At 38.3% G+C, this 18,124-nt stretch overlaps 1 long non-coding RNA gene across 10 annotated transcripts in view; it reads left to right on the top strand.

Moving 5' to 3' along the window:
- The window catches only part of LOC107519984, a 364,500-nt gene that overhangs the window by 81,532 nt on the left and 264,844 nt on the right, over positions 1-18,124 (top strand). For 5 of the 10 annotated variants that reach the window (XR_004955672.1, XR_004955661.1, XR_001599211.2 and 2 more), the window contains exon 3: positions 5,496-5,545. This is a non-coding gene — a long non-coding RNA (uncharacterized LOC107519984). Of the gene's footprint in view, positions 1-5,495; positions 5,546-7,305; positions 7,341-8,095; positions 8,137-18,124 lie in introns of all 10 variants that reach the window. The other 5 variants (XR_004955662.1, XR_004955670.1, XR_004955664.1 and 2 more) reach the window with 4 other exon arrangements.

Genomic DNA, 18,124 nt, shown 5'->3' with positions numbered 1-18,124 from the left:
CAGTGACCCCAGGCAGCGGTGTCCCTCCTCAAATTTGGTTTTGCTTCAGGGTTAAAGCAACTTTTCACTCTAGCTTGCGCGGGACACCCCCATTGCACACCTGCTGTCCCAGTATTGTTATGAGAAGCACCTCTTTCATCTCCAGCTTTATTCCTGACTTACCTCAGGTATTAGTAGAGAGAAGCCAGGGTCACATCGGGTGTTTCTTTTTACCCAGTACTGTTTTGGGGAAGAGAAACCATGGTTGTTGGTGACTTAGTCTACATCAGAAGGTTTCTCTCTGGGAAGTGGATATCAATTATTCATTTAATTGATATTTTTCATCATGTATTTTGTGTCACGTACAGTTCTAGGTACTGGGAATATAGAAATGAAGAAAACAGAGTCACTGCCCTTAAGAAGCGTAGGTTTTGGTAGGGAAGACTGGCAATCATAATAATAAATAAAATTTAATATTAGGTAATAATAGTCGCTGTAAAGAAATAAAGCAGAGTGTGGAGATAGAGATGTTGCCAGAAGCCCAGTTTTAGGCGAGATGTCAGGCACAATTTCTGAGGACGTGACATTTGAACCATCATCAGTAGTCATCTCAGATGGATCCTGTACAAAAGGGAAGGCCTCCCTGCATTACCTAAAATGATCTGGAGTATCCTGGAACCTGGCCAGGGAAAGGACAGTAATTAGCACAATGTTATGGCGATTCGTTTTGTGTGTAATCTTCTTCAGCTGTTGTGAACTTGCTTTCCACATCTTATCTCACCTCCCAATAACCCCAGCCATAGGTTTTTTTACTTAGTGTAGTTGCAAAGTTCTAAGAGGTATGGAGAGAGGTGGGCAGTTTTGAATGTGGTGCAGCAACACTGCAGAATGCTTCCCAAGGCTGCTTCCTTTCAGTCATGTGGTTCTGTAGGGAGGCATTCTGAGAAGTTCTTCATATGTTCCAAGTCTTAGTTCAGGACTTCCTGCCATCTGAGAGCATTGCGACATTTTATGAATCTTATAGAATGAAGGGAAATGGGCTCCTACATCCAGAACCTTCAGACTTAAGTGCTTGCCAAGTGCTTTGCAATCTGCCTTTCCACAGTTTTCTCATTATGTCTGTGATGAGGTTTATCATGCTGGTACAGCACTTTACTGAATAAATGTAGGGACAGATGGAGGTGGCAGAATGGAGGAGAAGAGCAAGAAGTGACATTGAGCTAGAGCTCTTCACAGGGATGGTCTGTCTATGAGCTTCCTGTGGGGACTAGCATGTGATTGGCACATGGTCTTGGCTTTCCATAAAAGTTGTGGCATGAATCAGCTACACAAGGTAAAGGCGAACTGCTGTTTATCTGAAAAGTTTTGAATACAATTATACTTTAATTAAGAGATCCTGTTGTTGAAGATAAATACAATTTCAAACCCCTTTGAATGATGAATTTTATTGATCTGGATTTTATAAAGAATTTTAAAGAAATGACATTGAAAAATTTTTAGTAGATGAAGAAAGCTCGAGTGGTGAGCTTGTCATTATATGATGGGTCAGGGTTTGAATCCTGACAGTATCTTGGGTGCTGTACCTGATTGCTGGTTAGTCTGTCTCTATGTCCATTTGTTCATCCACCTATCCATCTACCCATTAATGTTTGTCATGTAGGAAGAGGTTCTTTTCTTTATCAGATGGTTATTCATCTCATTTAGACTCACTTTCTTATCTATAGAATAATGGGTTTTGTCTAGATTATTTAAAGGGCCCTTTTAATTCTAGAATCCTGAGAGTCTTACAGTTTGGTTATGTACAAGACATTGGAAAGAATACAAACATAGGTCCTGTTCACCTTTTTTCATCTTTCTCTCTTCAAAGTTGAGTCAGTAAGGAAATGAGGACACAGGACATCTCAGGTGAATAAAAGACCATCATCCTCACTGGTGAGACCAGGTGGAAGAGCCCGCATCCCTGAGGAACAGCCGGGATGTCAGGGGGGCTAGAACACTGCGTCGCAGTGGTAATAGTAGAAACCCAGCCTCAACAAGACCCTTACGTAAGCTGCCTACGAGAGTCTGACTTCAGATTAAAAGACACACACAGACAAAAAATAAAGGGATAGAAAAACATATTTCATGATGGACCCAGAGGGTATTGTGCTGAGTAGAGTAAGTTAGATGGGGAAAGACAAATGCCATATGATTTCACTTACATGTGGAATCTAAAGAACAAAATAAAGGACAACAAAGAAAACAGAAACAAGCTCATATATACAGAGAACATTTTGAGAGTTACCAGATGGGAAGGGGTCGGGGGCGGTCAGTAAAAAAGGGTGAAGGATTAAGAAGTACAAATTGGTAATTACAAAATAGTCATGGGGATATAAAGTATAGTATAAGGAATATAGACAATAATATTGTAATAACTGTATGGTGTCAGAGGGGTGCTAGATTTATCGGGGTGATTGCTTTATAATTTATATAGATGTCTAATGACTACATTGTACACCGAAAGCTAATAAAATATTGCATGCCAACTATAAATGAAAAATTAAAAATATTATTAAAAAAAGGCAGCTTGGGTTTGATAGGAGAGGCTCTCAGTGTCTGGCTACAGGATCTGTTTTTTTTTTTTTTCTTTCTTTTTTTCTTCTTTTCCCCCCAGGATCTGGTTTTCATTTGGCCCAAATGGAGATTTTGTGCAGGGGATGGGCCATGATTAGAGGAGTACATTTCAGGATGTTTATGACTCTAATACCTTCTTGTGATTCTAAAATACTTTCATGTAACTCAGCAATTCAGTGTGATGCTGAGGAAACCCCTCCCCAGTGCCCCCTGCTGTGAGAGCCTTTGAGAGTTTCATCTGGGGTTTTATGGTAAGGGGCTCCCAGCGCTGGCTCCACCGCCCCCTGCCATTCCGGACACAGGACACAGCACTTTAGAAATCTCCGCAGTTTTGGGGACTTTGAGGAGAACATTTCTTAATCTTCCCCCTCTCTGCTGTTGCCTCGATTTTAACCTGTTTTCTGCCATTTCAATACTCTTGTTTAAAAAAAAAAACAAATAATTAGTGCTCCTTCGGTTTCGTTAGTGAAAAAATATACCATAATATTTAGATTAAAATGGTGTAATTACTAACCAGAAAAATACATCCTGGTTACAGGATGAATTCCTCATTTTCCTTTTTATTTGTGGTATCCTGGGGTGGCCTACTGGAGAAAAAAAAAATACTATTTGATTCTCCCTGGGTGGCCAAACAGGACTTGTGAAGACTCTTGTTTGTTTTGTGTTGAGGCTTCAAAGGCACGCAGGCTTCCCTACATAAAGATGTACTAAGAAAATAGGGAGTTTTTGAAGTTGCTATGTATAAAGGGAAATTCAGAGCAACCATCTTCCTTTCGAACTATAAGCTAATGTGGTTAGAGGGCCCCTTTTCACCAGGCAGCTTTTGTTGTTTCTATCTCTGGTCATTACCGGCAGTCTTACGGGGAAATTTGTGTTGTAGAAACTCTCTCCACCTGTGTTGTTTTCTTAACCATCACACATACGTACTTTAATTCTTAAAACCACTTTTATTGTTGTGGACGTTTAGATTTTTTAAGAGCTAAAAACTGCGTGTGTGTGAGAGAGAGAGAGAGTGAGAGAGAGGGGTTCAGAATGCTCTGGAGGTATGTGCTGCCGAAACATGTTTCGGGCCATGTGTTCTGCACTTTCCAATTAGTTGGGCCCTCCTGCTGCGGTGTGGGAGAAAAGTTTGGATTTCGGTTAGGGCTGGCCAAATGTAGGGTACTTTTTAATGCAGTCTTTACAGAACTCCCTCATTAGCACCTCGAGGTCAGCTGCTGCCGGGTGCACAGTTGGTGTTTTCTGCTGTGCGTAGTGTGTGTCAGCCATTTTATTTACCCATGCTTATTTTCTCCATTTCATAAAATTAATTGTACTTAATGGGCGAGGTTGATAGTGCTGAATTATTTTAAGCCTGGAGGAGCAGAGCAGCTGTGCCCTGGATCAGACCACTGATTTATCTAATAGGTTGTCTTGCCACCTGATTCACAGGACGAATGTATGTAGCAAATTATGTGAATCCCTATATGAGAGAAAAATGACCTTGAGCCCCTGTGAGCCAGACAGTTGCTTTATGCAATGTGTTCATCCTCTGATGCTGCTCCACTGTCTTGGCCTATAACAGGAATGTAGTATATCGCTAATCCCTACAGAATCATTTCTTCTTAAAAAAATTGCCACTGTGTGAAATAGTTGAATCTTTCAAGGCTTGCCAAAAACTTTGCTTTGGGAACCAGGCGCTTAGAAAATAAATATTTGGAGTATATGGAAAGATCTTAAGGGAGAAGAAGATCTCCAGGTTTCTTCCTTGTTGTATCCATACATAGTCTGTTGTAATAAGCTGCTTTTTTAAAATAAGAAATATTCAAGAATGGAAAATACAGATTTTTTGAATTTAAAAAATTAGAAATGTTATAAGGTAATTTTGCTGGGTATTCTGTCAGGCACTTATTTTATAATCAAATACATTCTCACAAAATAGCAGAATTTTTAAAAAGCTAAGTCGGCGCAGAAAACAAACTTAACCCTTGATATAATTTGCCCGTCTTTGTTAAGTCCTGGAGTCAAAGTTCACCGTGGCTTTGATATGACCGTAGCAGTAGCAGCATGACACTCAGTAAATTGCCCATCGTATAGGGGGAAGAACTCCCTTGGAGTTCAGTTAGCTCCTGGTTTCGCTCTGTGGCTCTGCTACTGCTAGTTTTGGTTCTATGACCTTGGGCAAGTTACTGCTCATTCACAGCCACAGTCAGTAGAGACTAGCCTTATGAAACAGTTTTAGAGGTTAAATGAAATAAATTACAGAACATAACTAGGGTCTAGCATATATATTTGTGTTAATTCCCATTCTTTCCTTCTGATTACATCCCAGGGTTAGTATTTTCAAGTGTAGTAATGTGCTTTGAGAGTCACTATGAAGAACATCTAAAACACTTCATTTCCCAGATAATGACATCTAGGCCCAGAAAGGATGAGTGAGTGTCATGCTTGCTGTGCCCTGGAATAGAAGTAGAGAGTTGGTGGCTTGTGGGTTACTTCCAGCTTTCTCTGGGCAGGGGGAGGGCTTAGCATTCTGTAATGAGTCCCCTGTGTGGCTCTAGAGCAGTGGTCTCCAACCTTTTTGGCACCCGGGACCGGTGCTCCTATGAGAATCTAATGCCTGATTATCTGAGGTGGAGCTGAGGCGGTGATGCTAGCTCTTGCTTGCTCACCGCTCACCTCCTGCTGTGAGTCCCAGTTCCTGACAGACCACAGATGGGTACCAGTCTGCAGCCTGGGAGTTGGGGACCCCTGCTACAGCAGTCAATCCAAGGCCATTCTTAAGGGCATAGTTTAGTAAATAATCAACTTTCCAAAATTTCCAGTAGGAACCTTCAAGGTAGAGATATGTACTGAAACCTCACTCTACTGTGTTCTTCAGTTTACTCTTACAACTTTTAACTCAGTTTCCCTTTCTCTCCTAGTACTCTCAGAAGACTACAGAAGCATTTAACACCCAGCATGTTCAGTTCAGGTAAGAGACTCTGGATGGAGACGATTTCCAGATAAGGATCAGGCTGCTTCCCTTTGTGGTTACAGCCTGGTGCTTGCTCTTTCCTGGGCTGCCCCAAAGATCCTAATGGTTGTTGTTCCCTTGGTTCTTCTTGCCTTTTTAGTGGGAGGTTGGGCTCATGGCAGATGTCAGCCATGCCTGTTGTGTTTTAAGTGTTATTTCATTGTCTATCTGAAAGATAACTGTTTTTTGAAACGTAAATACTATTTTTCCACCTAAAATAATAGTTAATAATTCCTTCAAGTCAAATATCCAGTCAATATTCGATACTATAAAAATAAATGTCTTAGGGATGTAATGCAAAACATGACTATAGCTGATACTTCTATATGTTTTTTTTTTTTTGACCTGTATGAGATGATGGATGTTAACTTACTGTTGTCATTTCACAGTATACGTAAGTCAAATTGTTATGTGGTACACTTTAAACTTATATAGTGCTATATGTTAATTATATCTCAATAAAACTGGGGAAAATCAAAACAAATCTGTTTGGTATTTAAAATATTCAGGTGCCAGAAATTTAGTCTAGAGCACTGGTTCTCAAGGTGTGGCCCTGAGATCAACAACATCAGCATCATTTGGAAACTTGTTAGAAATGCAAATAGTTGGTCCCTCCTCCAGGTGGGCTGAATCAGAGACTCTGTGGGGGTGGTTTAACAAGCCCTCCAGGTGGTTCCAATGCATAGTAGAGTTAAGGAACTACTGCTCTAAAGAAAATCAAAATTTTACGCTCTCTACACACCCTATTGTACACTTGTCTTTGTGTTTAACACAGCAGCATATCCTGAGACACTCAAAATACTTATTTATACCTGGATCACTGTGATATACTAAGATGTATTTTGATACTTGTCCCTGGGTCCTGACCAGAGTTCCTAAAACTCTCATGATTTCCTAAGAGCAAAAGGAGTATCTTTGTTCTAATATTTGTTTATTGTCCCTAGCACCTGAAACAGTGATAACGGTGAAAGAACCATCTTTTGTTATTCAAAATAGCTTCCTTCAACCACACTTGAGTTTATGTTAATAAATTGAAGTTCTGGTTGCTATGAGAAACATCCTGTGAGTAGAGGATTGACACTTTCAGTCTCATCCTGGATGTCCTGGTTGGGGAGAGGAGCTGGAGGTTGAGTTAATCACCAGTGGCCAATCATTTAATCAATTATGCCTAATGAAGCTGCTGTAAAAATTGTATAAGAAGGGGTTTGGAGAACTTCCGGGTTGAACTGGGAGGATGGTATGCTTGGAGAGAGCGTGAACGCTCCACACACCTCATCTTAGACATCTCGTCTGGCTGTTCCTCAGTTGTATCCTTTATAATAAACCAGTAATCTGGTAAGTTAACTGTTTTCTTGAGTTCTGAGAGCTGTTCTAGTAAATTATGGAGCCAGAGGAAGGGGTTGTAGGAACCCCTGACTTATAGATAGTTGGTCAGGGATACAGGTTACAGCCCGGACTTGCAGTTGGCACCTGAAGTGGAGAGCAGTGTTGTGGGACTGAGGCATTAACCAATGAGGTCTGTGCTCACTAGGGACAGTGAGTGTCAGAATTGAATTAAGTTGCAGGACATCGATTCAGTGTATGTTGAAAACTAGAGGATTGCTCGGTGTGAAAAACCCCACACATTTGGTGTCAGAAAGAATAGAGAAAAACATGAATAATAGGAGTTGCTGCTTTTTAATTCCCAAGATGGAGTGAAGCCTTTCTTTGCCTTCTAGGGCCTGTCCCAAGCCTGGTTCCATCTCTACCTGTGGTGAGCTTCCAATTCAGCCTGCTGTCACATTTGGAAACTTGCATGCTGGTCAGGGTGGAGGTCATAACCAGGACTTTCTGGGACAGGACAGACTGAATGAAATTAGAGTTCTAATGTAGTTATTTGTTAGAGAGATTAACTTCTTTTTAAAAGAGCGTACAGGCATACCTTGGGAACATTGTGGGTTCAGCTACAGACCAAGACAATAAAATGAGTATAGCACTAAAGCGGGTTGTAATCTTTTTGATTTCCATTAAAAAAAAAAAAAAAAGGCCTGTAAAGCACAGTAAAGGGCAATAAATCAAGGTATGCCTGTACTTCTAAAGGGATGGTTCTCAACTACCAGCTGCAAGTGGAATCTCCTGGGTGGATTTTAAAAAAGACTGGTCACCTAGTCTGACTCCAAGAGATTCCGTTTTTAGCTGAGTTGAATTTGTGTTTGGTGGTGATGTTGGTGATGATGGTGGTGGAGGTGAAAGGGGTGAGGGTCAGCATTAGCATGGCTGAAAGGCTCTCCAGGTGATTCTAACTGCAGCCATTGTTTAGAACCACTGGTTAAGACTTGTGTTTGGTTTGAGATTCAGTAGAGAAATAATATCTCTACTGAATATCTTGTCAACAGTTCACTCTCAGGGGTCTTACCTGCTCATGACTAAGTGCTTTTTGAACTGTCTTTCTTAAACTATTAGTGATGGGATATGGGGGAGTGTTAGTCTGCTGTCTCTAGTTTTTTCTGTTTGTTGCTTTGTTTTCAGCAGGCGCAGACGTGTTGCACAATATTTCTGGCCAGTTCTAGGTAAGAAGATTTGACTACTGTTTGTCTACTCACCTACAGGTTTCTTGAGAGAATATGTGTTTTATAGCTTGCAAGTGACCTCCCATCTCACCTCTGCAGTTCCCTTTATGTAATTGGATACAGCTTCAGGAAGAGAACTTAGAGACTGGTGTTATGTTTTGCAGTGAGAGGCATTTTAATTTTTTCTAAGACTATCAATGGGACCAGAGCCTTCTTTGCATCTCCAAAGTCATGGAGAGGAAAGACTGAGCTGTATTTGCTGGTTGAGTGTCAAAATAGTCCATGGAAAAAGGAAAGGGCAACAAGTTCTACCACTGGTTTTTCTTGGCAGGTTTTATTACCTCCCCTCCCCCCCCCCCCCCCAAGTTTCTGGCAAGTGTGATTAGAAATTGACTTAGAGGATTTGCTCACTCTCCTTCCTAAGACATCTTTTGCTTACTTGGTGCTGACTAGCAGTAGTTAATTTGCTATCTCTCACACGTGTTATCCAAAAATCACAGAACTCATTAGAAATAAACAGCATGAACTTGGTCCTCACATTTGGAGGATTAGCCAGATGTAAATCTAAGTCGCACTTGGGAGGTTTCATGGGCCTCATTTAAAAATAAATAGAACTCTAGCCTTGAGTAGAAACAGACTTTTTTTTTTTTTAAAAGAAATATCTTACTAGAAGACAAATTTTATTTTTGCAATAAAAAATATGGGGAGGAGGTAAGCTTTGCTGGACACCAGTGCCTATTTTATTTCATGCCCTTCTCCGTACTGTTGGCAGATGTGGCAGAAGTAAAGACCCAATTTCATTTTCCAAAATGGGAAAAAATTTAATCAATTCAGGAATTTATTCTTAATTGACAGCAGCCGTTTAAAACCTGATTGGTCACGGCTGACTGTTTAACATGTCTTTTAGGGAAATAAATATACATTCATGTATTTCTTAAACCATCTTGTGGACTCATCGCTACATAGCAGGTTATTGAGGTGTTGGCCTTGAGGAGCTCTGATTCTTAGAGCTTTTAAAAATCATTTCTCAGTAAGAAGAATTGAAAGAGCTGTTTTTCATGCGATTACAATATATGATTTATGTGATTAGAAAATTTCTGTTTTCTATTGATATGCAAACTCACTGCCAGAAATACCAAATATTCATCTGCCACCTGTTTTTAATTCCAGCAAAACCTATAATCAGAATTAAATTAAAAATACGTTACCTTTGAAGAATCAGAAAAATAATTCAAATTTATTGAAACATTTGTTTATCCTTCCAAATTGTACTAAATCAGATGAGTATACAAATGCCAAGAGGTTGATTCTACCAAGTAGAGATTATGTTTCATGCAGACACATGAATTGAGTTAAAGACCTTCCCATGAGCTGATTTTGATGATCCTAGTTTCTAGCACTCCCCAACTTAAGGACTTTTAACAATTATATATTATGCTACCTTCTGTCTTCTATTTGTTATAAAAACAACTCTTCGTAACCTTCCACAGAAAAGCATCTGCTTTACCAAAACCAGTACAGGACTTTCAGCTGTCCTGTCCATCTTTCTGCATATGAAATCTTTCATTTTCTGTTCCTGTTCAATCCTGAGATCAAATTTACAATGCATGTTCCTACTGTTTTCTAGGGGCAAAGTTTGCCCAGTTAGCTTTAATTTAATGTTTCAAAAGAAATAGATGGTCAGATCTGCAGCAGATCTGGCCGTTCAGGATCGAACCTATGTCACTGAAGGTGTCATGAGGGATGCGATAGTAACAGAAAATAATCTACGGATCTCTTCCTTCCTTGCAAGCACCTTGGTAGCAAGGTACTATAAAATTTCAGTAAGACTCTACAGAGAAGGGTAAAGAAAAATGAAATATCAGAAGCAAACGGTCCTATCCATATTCATATCATGTCCATACAACCTGAGAAACGGATATTGAAGTGGCAGAGCCAGACTGCCTCTTCGTTCCTATGAAGTAATTAAATGTTTTCACTTAAAAAGGATAACAATGTTAGATCTTAATGGAATTAACCTAACTGAAATTTATTAGGAATTGCTTTGACAGTAAAGATTATGGATGGCTCAAGTTCCATTTTGAGATTGTAGTTTGATTCCTGTAATTCTTGCTATAGCTGCTCTACCGAAGATATCAAAGTTACCAAACAAAACTTGAGTGTTAAGTGATTGAGACCTGGAATATGCGTAGAGTTTGAGTATCTTTCTCTAATTTTTTTGAGGATTAAATTTTACTCTATTTTTATACTGAAGTAAAGTCTTTTTAGCTAAAACAAAGGGGAATCCTCCCTCTTTAAAAGAATTAAAGCAGTGTTGATAGTTCCTTAGGGTCTCTCTTGCTCAGAATTATGTAGATGAATTGTTTCTTCACTCCAAGTCAATCGATAACTACCTACTCTGTGTGTTGCAGGAGCTCTATAATATATATTTTTATTGTAAAATATATACAACATAAAGTTTACCATTTTAAATCATGTTGAGTATATAGGTCAGTAGTAGTAAGTGCGTCATATTATTGTGAAACCTTCACCACTATTCATCTCTAGAACTTTTTCATCTTTTCAGACTGAAACTCTGTACCCATTAAACACTAACTCTCCATTCTTCCCCTCAGGCCCTGGCAATCACCATTCTACTTTTTGTTTCTATGGATTTGACTATTCTAGATATCTCATAAGTGGAATTATACAGTGTCTGTCTTTTTGTGACTGACTTATTTCACTTTGTATAATGTTCTCAAGGTTCATCCTTGTAGCACGTGTCAGACTTTCCTTTTTTAAGACAGAATAATATTCCATTCTGTGAGTATACTACATTTTGTTTATTTACTCATCTGTCAATGAGATGAATGGGTTTCTTCTTCCTTTTGGCTACTGTGAATAATGCTATTAAGAATATGGGTGTACAAATATCTGAGTTCCTTAATATTTTTGAGTTGCTTCCCTATGACAGAAATATCTCTTTCTGATTATTTAGTATACCTAGTTGTTGGTTTTGATACTGACTTAATGACTTCAATATTGTTTATAGCAAAGGAAGCTTTGTATGCAGTATAATTGGAGTTAGTATGTTTGTGAATGGGTCATAAAGGGTCCCCCAGAACATATGGGTACAGGTAAACAAAAGGCAATGAAAACCCTTTTAGAATACACTTGGCTAGATATGACCCACTTTCTCTGGAAAGACCCATTGGGATAGACTTTTTTAAAAAATGTGATTTATTGTAAAGGTTAGTTTTGAAATACTCATTAAAAAGAAATGTTACTGCAAAACATCTGGAAAAATTAAACTGGTTCAAATCCTCAAAGCAGAAGACAATCTGAGGTTTGGGATGTGTGTCTCCTTCTCTAGATAGGCTTATCTCTTGGAAAGTAGAGTAACGGCTCACACTGCTAGCACATACCACCAAAAGATATATGTTCTAACCTTACCTCCTTGGTGTTTTCGAAGTTTTCTTTATCTTCTAAAATGACTTTGAGATTTTTTTCTTTTTCTAGATACCTTAAGCTTAACTAGACAGAGACAAGCTCCTTCTTGAGTTAATGTTATTTACTGGCATGTACCTTATGTCAGAGTTATATGATAGCAGTAGAAAACAATTATTTATTCCTTGGCATATATTAGGCACTGTTCTAAGCTCTTTATATGTTTCATTTAATTTCTCAGCATCTCAGTGTGTTTAATACGAACATAACTCCATTTTGCAAATGAGGAAAGTGAGACAGAGAAGTTAACCTGACCAAGGAATTGGCAGAGTCAAGACTTGAACTTAGGCATTTGACTTCAGACCATGCATCTTTGATCGCTGTGCTATACTGACCTCACAGTTTACTGTTCATCTAACTTATGAGCTGTGTGGGCAATATTCACTGGAGGATGAATTCTTTTTCAGGAGAATAACAGATCTTTCAAAGTCCTGTGTCTGACTAGAAACCTATGCCATGTTAAATGATGATGAAAATAATTTAGAAGTTGAGCACTAAAGGGCCAAAGTTTCTTAACACAGTGCCCTTTATTTCACCTTTAAAGGTAAACACATTTCATAGGAAATTAAAAAGACCATGCTTAGAAATTAAAAAGAATTTAATACATTTTTCTAGAAGGTTTATTATTTAATTCATATTGCATAAAGAATATACTAGAAATATTAGGAATTAGCCTCAGAGATTTGGTATTAAAGAGTTTAGAAGGAATATTTACTTACATCCTCTTATAATTGTGAGATTCCTCTTAGTATAATATATTGGTGTTTTCAGACTTTTAGCCACTTTTGTTTAAAAATATATAAGTCCCATTTTATGTTAGGAAGTGAATATGGGTCTTTTTAATGAGAGGTCTTAGTTCTTCTGAATGCCTGTGGTGAGTTTTAAAGAGTTCGTTATATCTGAAGGAACGTTCGTTGAGCAACTCTTATAGTTGCCAGGCATTTTGCTACATGCTGGTGATTTAAAGACAGTTAAGACATAATTGTTACTTTTAAGATATGCTTAACCCAGTATGAGATACAGGAGTAAGACCGAGAGGAGAATTCATTCTGTTGAAAGGTTTGGAGAAAACTGGGCAGGAACTTGGTTTTGAAACTTGAATAGAAGTTTTCTAGGCAAAGTACGGTGAAAGGGTTGAGTGGTTTCTGGCAAAGAGAAAGTCATGCACAAGGGCACTGAGAGAACCAGCATCGGTGAAGTCATGTGGTCCGTGTCGTTTTCCACCTGACTTATTTCACTTAGCATGACACTCTCAAGATCCATCCATGTTGTTGCAAATGGCCATATTTCATCATTTTTTTTTTTGTGGCTGAGTAGTATTCCATTGTATATGTACCCCATCTTTGTCCAATTTCTGTCAAAAGACACCTAGATTATTAACATATCTTAGCTATTGTGAATAATGCCGCAATGAAGACAGGGGTACATATATCTTTATGAATGTATGTTTTCAAAATTTGGGGTAGATACTTATAAGAAGGAATCTTCTTAATTTTTTGAGGAAATTCCTTACTCTTTTCCGTAGAGGCTGCACCAATTTACCTTCCCACCAGCCGTGTAAGAGGGTTCCCTTTTTTTTTTTTACATCTTCTCCAAAACTTATTATTTCTTATTGATAGAAGCCATTTTAACAGGTGTGAGGTAGTATCTCATTGTGGTTTCAATTTGCATTTTCCATATAGCTAGACAGAAAATGACAAGAACCATATCATTTCATTCATATGTGGGCCGTAAAACAAAGCAACAAACAAACATTTATAGACAACATGATAGTGGTTATGAGAAGGGAAGAGGGATGAGAGGAAAGATGAAGAGGGTGAAAGAGGTCAAATGTGTGGTGACAGAAGACTGTGTTCTGGGTGGTGAGCACACAACGCAATGTACAGATGTCGGATTATAGAATTGTATACCTGAAGCTTCTATAATGTTATTAACCATTCTTACCCTGATAAATTTAGTTAAAAAAAAAAAAAACAGCACTGTGGTAGTTCAGCAAACCTTAGATAGGAAGGGAGTCGACTACAGTGTAAAGACCGTGGGCTTGGGCAAAGGATTTAAAAACTACCCTCAAGTCTTAGTTTTATATTCAGTAAAAAGTGATCATTCACTTTGGTCTGTTTTGACGATTAAAAATAATGTATGCAGAATTTTCAGTAAAGAACTTGACATAGATGTCTACACTGATATTATGTTAGTGTCATTTTCATTTTTGTCTCTTCATTGTTTTGAGTAATAGATTTACATGGTTCAAAACCCAAAAGGTATAAAAATCTCCCTTACATCTGCGTGCCTCATCTATAAGTTCCTCCTTGGCAGCCCTCACAGGAAACCACTGTCCTTAGTCCTATGTATCCTTCCATAGTCTCTTTATGCTATGCAAGGAAATATATCAACTCCCTACTTCCTACTTTTACATGAAAGGTCGCATGTTACACACATTGTGTACTGCCTTCCTTTTTTCTGCTTAACATGCATCTCAGAGATTTTTCCATATCAGTTCATGGGGCTTTTTCTTAGCTTTTTTTTTTTTTTTTAAGTACTAGTTTTTATTTTGATGTAGCTTGACTCACAAGAAATTGCAGTAAGAATACGGAGTTTTCATGCACCCTCCACCCAGTTTCCCCTGGTGGTAATCTCTAATAACCAACAGTAGCATATTGTCAAAACCAGGAAATTGACCTTGCTATTATACTGTTTCTCTGGTAGAAATGTTCTTCGGATTTTACCAGTTATTATGTGCATTCTTTTTTTTTTCTTTTGCAGGGCATATTTCTATGAAATGTTATTATCCTTGTATATTCAAGTAATTATCACCACAATCAGGGTGCAGAACTGTTCCCTCACCATAGAGGAACTCCTTCCTGCTACCTTTTAATAGTCACACCCTTCCTCCAGTCCTAACTACTGGCAAGTGCTGATTAATCAATCAATCCACACATTTTGTACATGCTACTTTAAGAAAACGCAACCTATTATACCTTCCTCAAGGGTAAGAATCCTATTATAATTTTTCTTTATTCTCTACAGGCCTGAGCACTTAATGGGTGTTTGATAATGATTTGAAGCACAAAAGTCAAAAGCCAAATAGAAAATTCAGACTTGAAAAACAGATGAGTCAGGATAATTTGCTTTCAAAATAACAAAGTTCATTTTCTTAAATAAAAACAATATGGAAGTTTCTCAAAAAATTAAAAATAGATATACCTTTTGAACCAGCAATTGCACTTCTGGGTATTTATCCAAAGAAAACCAAAACAATAATTCGTAAAGGTCTATGCACTCCAATATTCACAGCAGCACAAATAACAATAGCCAGGATATGGAAGCAACATAAATGCCCAACAACAGAAAATTGGGTAAAGAAATTATGGTTCGTATACACAATGGAATATTACTCAGCCATTAAAAAAAATGAAATGCTACCATATGTAACGACATGGATGGACCTAGAGGTTATTATGCTGAGAGAAATAAGTCAGACAAGAGAAAGATAAATACCATATGATTTCACTTAAATATGGAATCTAAGGAACAAAAAGAACAAACTAATCAAAAACAGATTCACAAATATAGTGGACAATTTGGTGACAGACAGAGGGGAGCGGGATAGGGGGACTGGGAGAATGAGGTGAAGGATTGAAGAATTACAAATTAGTAGTTGGTAGTTGAACATGGGGATAGGAGCACAGCGCAGGGAATGCAGTTAGCATTGATATGATGGCGAGGTGGAGGGCCAGAGGAGGGAGGGAGCAATTGGGGGAATCGTTTTCTGAACAGCGTAGATATCTAACCAATGTACTGTATACTTAAAATTAATTTAAACAAATTTATTTAAAGAAACTCTTCAATGTAATTAAGTGATAACTTGTTTCTTTCAGGACACAGTAAACATAAGTATTAATGATGTGATACATAGCTTTTCTAAAGCATAACTTTTTTCAAATCATTGTTTTAATAACTTTTTTTCCTTAAGGACCTTTGTCATAGTGGCATAATAAGGTTTATTTTCCCTAGTTGAGTGAATGTGAGGCTGAAAGAGGGGAGAAACTAAGGGTTAGTGAACCTACTTTACCATTTCGTTTAGTCCTCCCAGCAACTCTGAGGTCATTGTTCTTATTTTACAGAAGGGATTTAGAAATCTGTCTCTTATCAGTTTGTATCAGAGACAAGATTCCAAACCCCACATTCATTACTGTTCCATAGTGAATGCTTTCATGAGGTTAAAAGTCAAATTAGAATTCAGATTCCCTGTCTCCTTTTTAAAAAAATGGTGGTGGGAGGGATATTTCAGCACATTACTCACTTATAAAAGATACACACTGTAATAGTTTATAGAAATGGTTAAGGGCTTTGGAGCCAGACTTCTGTCCAAATCCCAGCTCAGCTATCCCCTAGCTTTGCTGACTATGGACATGTTTTATTTATTGAAGCTTCATATACTCATCTATAAGTGGAGACACTGGTAGTTCCTTCATCGGGTTGAGAGAATTAAATGGAATGAGACACTTAGCATAGTGCTGGTACGTACCACTCATTCAGTAGACAGCAGCTACTATTATACGTGAGTCTTCATTGTATGGACTTTCCCCCTCTAAAGTCAAATCGTAAACAAATATTAAGATTGTGTTATGTGCAAAAACAATGTGCCGTTTTATGAGCAAAAATACTGTACTGTTGATGGAATTAACGTAGCTACAGTGACTTAATTTTTTAAACTTAAAAAACTCACAGAAATTTAGAATGTTATTTTGTCTATATAATTAAAAAATTTATTAAAGTTGCTGTATTTTCAGTTCTAAGGCTGTCATTACCCCCCCCCCCCAAAGTTCTTGCTTTTTAGTTTCTGAATGAGTAGACCTTCCCAAAATGAAGAATTTGTATTTATCAAGTAGGACAGATGTAGAAGAACTTTCTGTGGTTTAGCTCTAAGGTTCTGGTAATCTTATCCCAATAAATCCATAGACATATGTATTCGAATATTACCTGAGACGTAGAGAGGCAGGTAGCTGATATGGATGGGTCTGTGTGGCGGACTTTCAAAGATGGTCTTTGTGTACAGCTTCTGTAATAATAAAAGATAAGTATAATCTGCGGGCATAGCCATGCAGTCACATCCTTGGAGTTGTTCAGGGAATATGCTTAGCTCTCTGCTTAGCGGGATGTTTGTTTGTTTAGGGTGAGGGATCTGTGAGAAGCATTTGTATCACAGTGACAGACTGCAGAGAGCTCCTTCCTGTGTTACAGATTGCTAGGAAATTGGATAGGACCTCTTGAGAAATGCTATCCCATGCTTTCCCTCAGGACAAGTCTGTGACATACATTAGGAAGGCAGTGGAGGTGGGGTGGAGAGCCTGAGGCTCTATGGGAGTGAGCTGCAATTCCCATGCCATGTATAATGTCTTCTATACTTAGGCGCTCTCTGCACATAGCAAGAGAGTAACTTGGCACACCATGGAAAATGTACTAATGTTCCCTTGAGAGTCTCTTGGACTTCTCAAAAAAATAATAATAAAAGAGAGCTTGCTTGGCAGATCTCATCACAAGTCTAAGTGATGCAGTTTAATGCTGACTTAGTGAGGTTAGAATCAGATGGGGATAGAACAGGGGTTCTCAAATCTAGATGCATATAAGAAGGGTATGTTTTAAATATTCCATTTGATTCTGCTGTACAGCTGGAGTTAAGAGCCACTGGGATAAGGAGAAAGCACACTGACAAAATGACGTAAGGGCAAACAAGCCACATGAAAACGCCACACACTGCATTGGGTGGATGGGTCTTCATATTTTTCAATGAGAGCACTGGCCTTTTCAGTTGGTTGAAAATTTTCTCTCCACGTTCTGAAAGTGGATTGACTGGGCAAGATACCCCGTGGACCACTGTGTCCGTTCACCTGCATTTCTCTATGTGTTGGGGGGTGGGGAGTACAACTGCTTTGGGTGTCTCTGGAGTGAGGAGCTGATGTTCCCCTATTTACCTTGGGAATCATTATTTAAAGCTTCAGTCCTTAGGATTTAAGCAGATAGTAGGGTACATTCTGAGGGGTATTGTGTTTAAATCAATAATTTATCTTTCATATAAGAGCAATAACTGTAGGGTAGACAAAAACCCTCTGAGAAAACCATGTGTTTTACATTTACTTTAAGTCATTCCCTCTCTTGAGCTCTCAAAAGTCGTAATTTGGAAATCATTCTTTTCCTGTGAAAATTGGAGAGTTTTTTTTTTTTTCTGTTTTTTTATCTTCCTGTTCTTTTGCTAGGACCTATAATAAAAGTTCCCATAGGCAGAAGCCTTTGACTTGATATGATGCAGTGGCTGTGAAGTCATGGAAAATGCGTTGCTGCTCCCCATCTCCCCAACAGGCATCTTTTATTCCCTGAGCTTTATGTTCAAGCATGATGTCACTCGCATGTCTTTGGTACCTCCCAAGTTTTTGTTTGTTTGTTTGTTTGTTTTTTGCAAATGGAAACTACAGAAGAAACAAATTGGTGGAGTGCATAAAGT

The sequence above is a fragment of the Rousettus aegyptiacus genome, unplaced genomic scaffold, assembly GCF_014176215.1.
Source record: "Rousettus aegyptiacus isolate mRouAeg1 unplaced genomic scaffold, mRouAeg1.p scaffold_m13_p_1, whole genome shotgun sequence".
NCBI lineage: Eukaryota > Metazoa > Chordata > Mammalia > Chiroptera > Pteropodidae > Rousettus > Rousettus aegyptiacus.
Note: the sequence above shows the minus strand (reverse complement) of the source record. Positions and strands in the feature narration are given on the sequence as shown.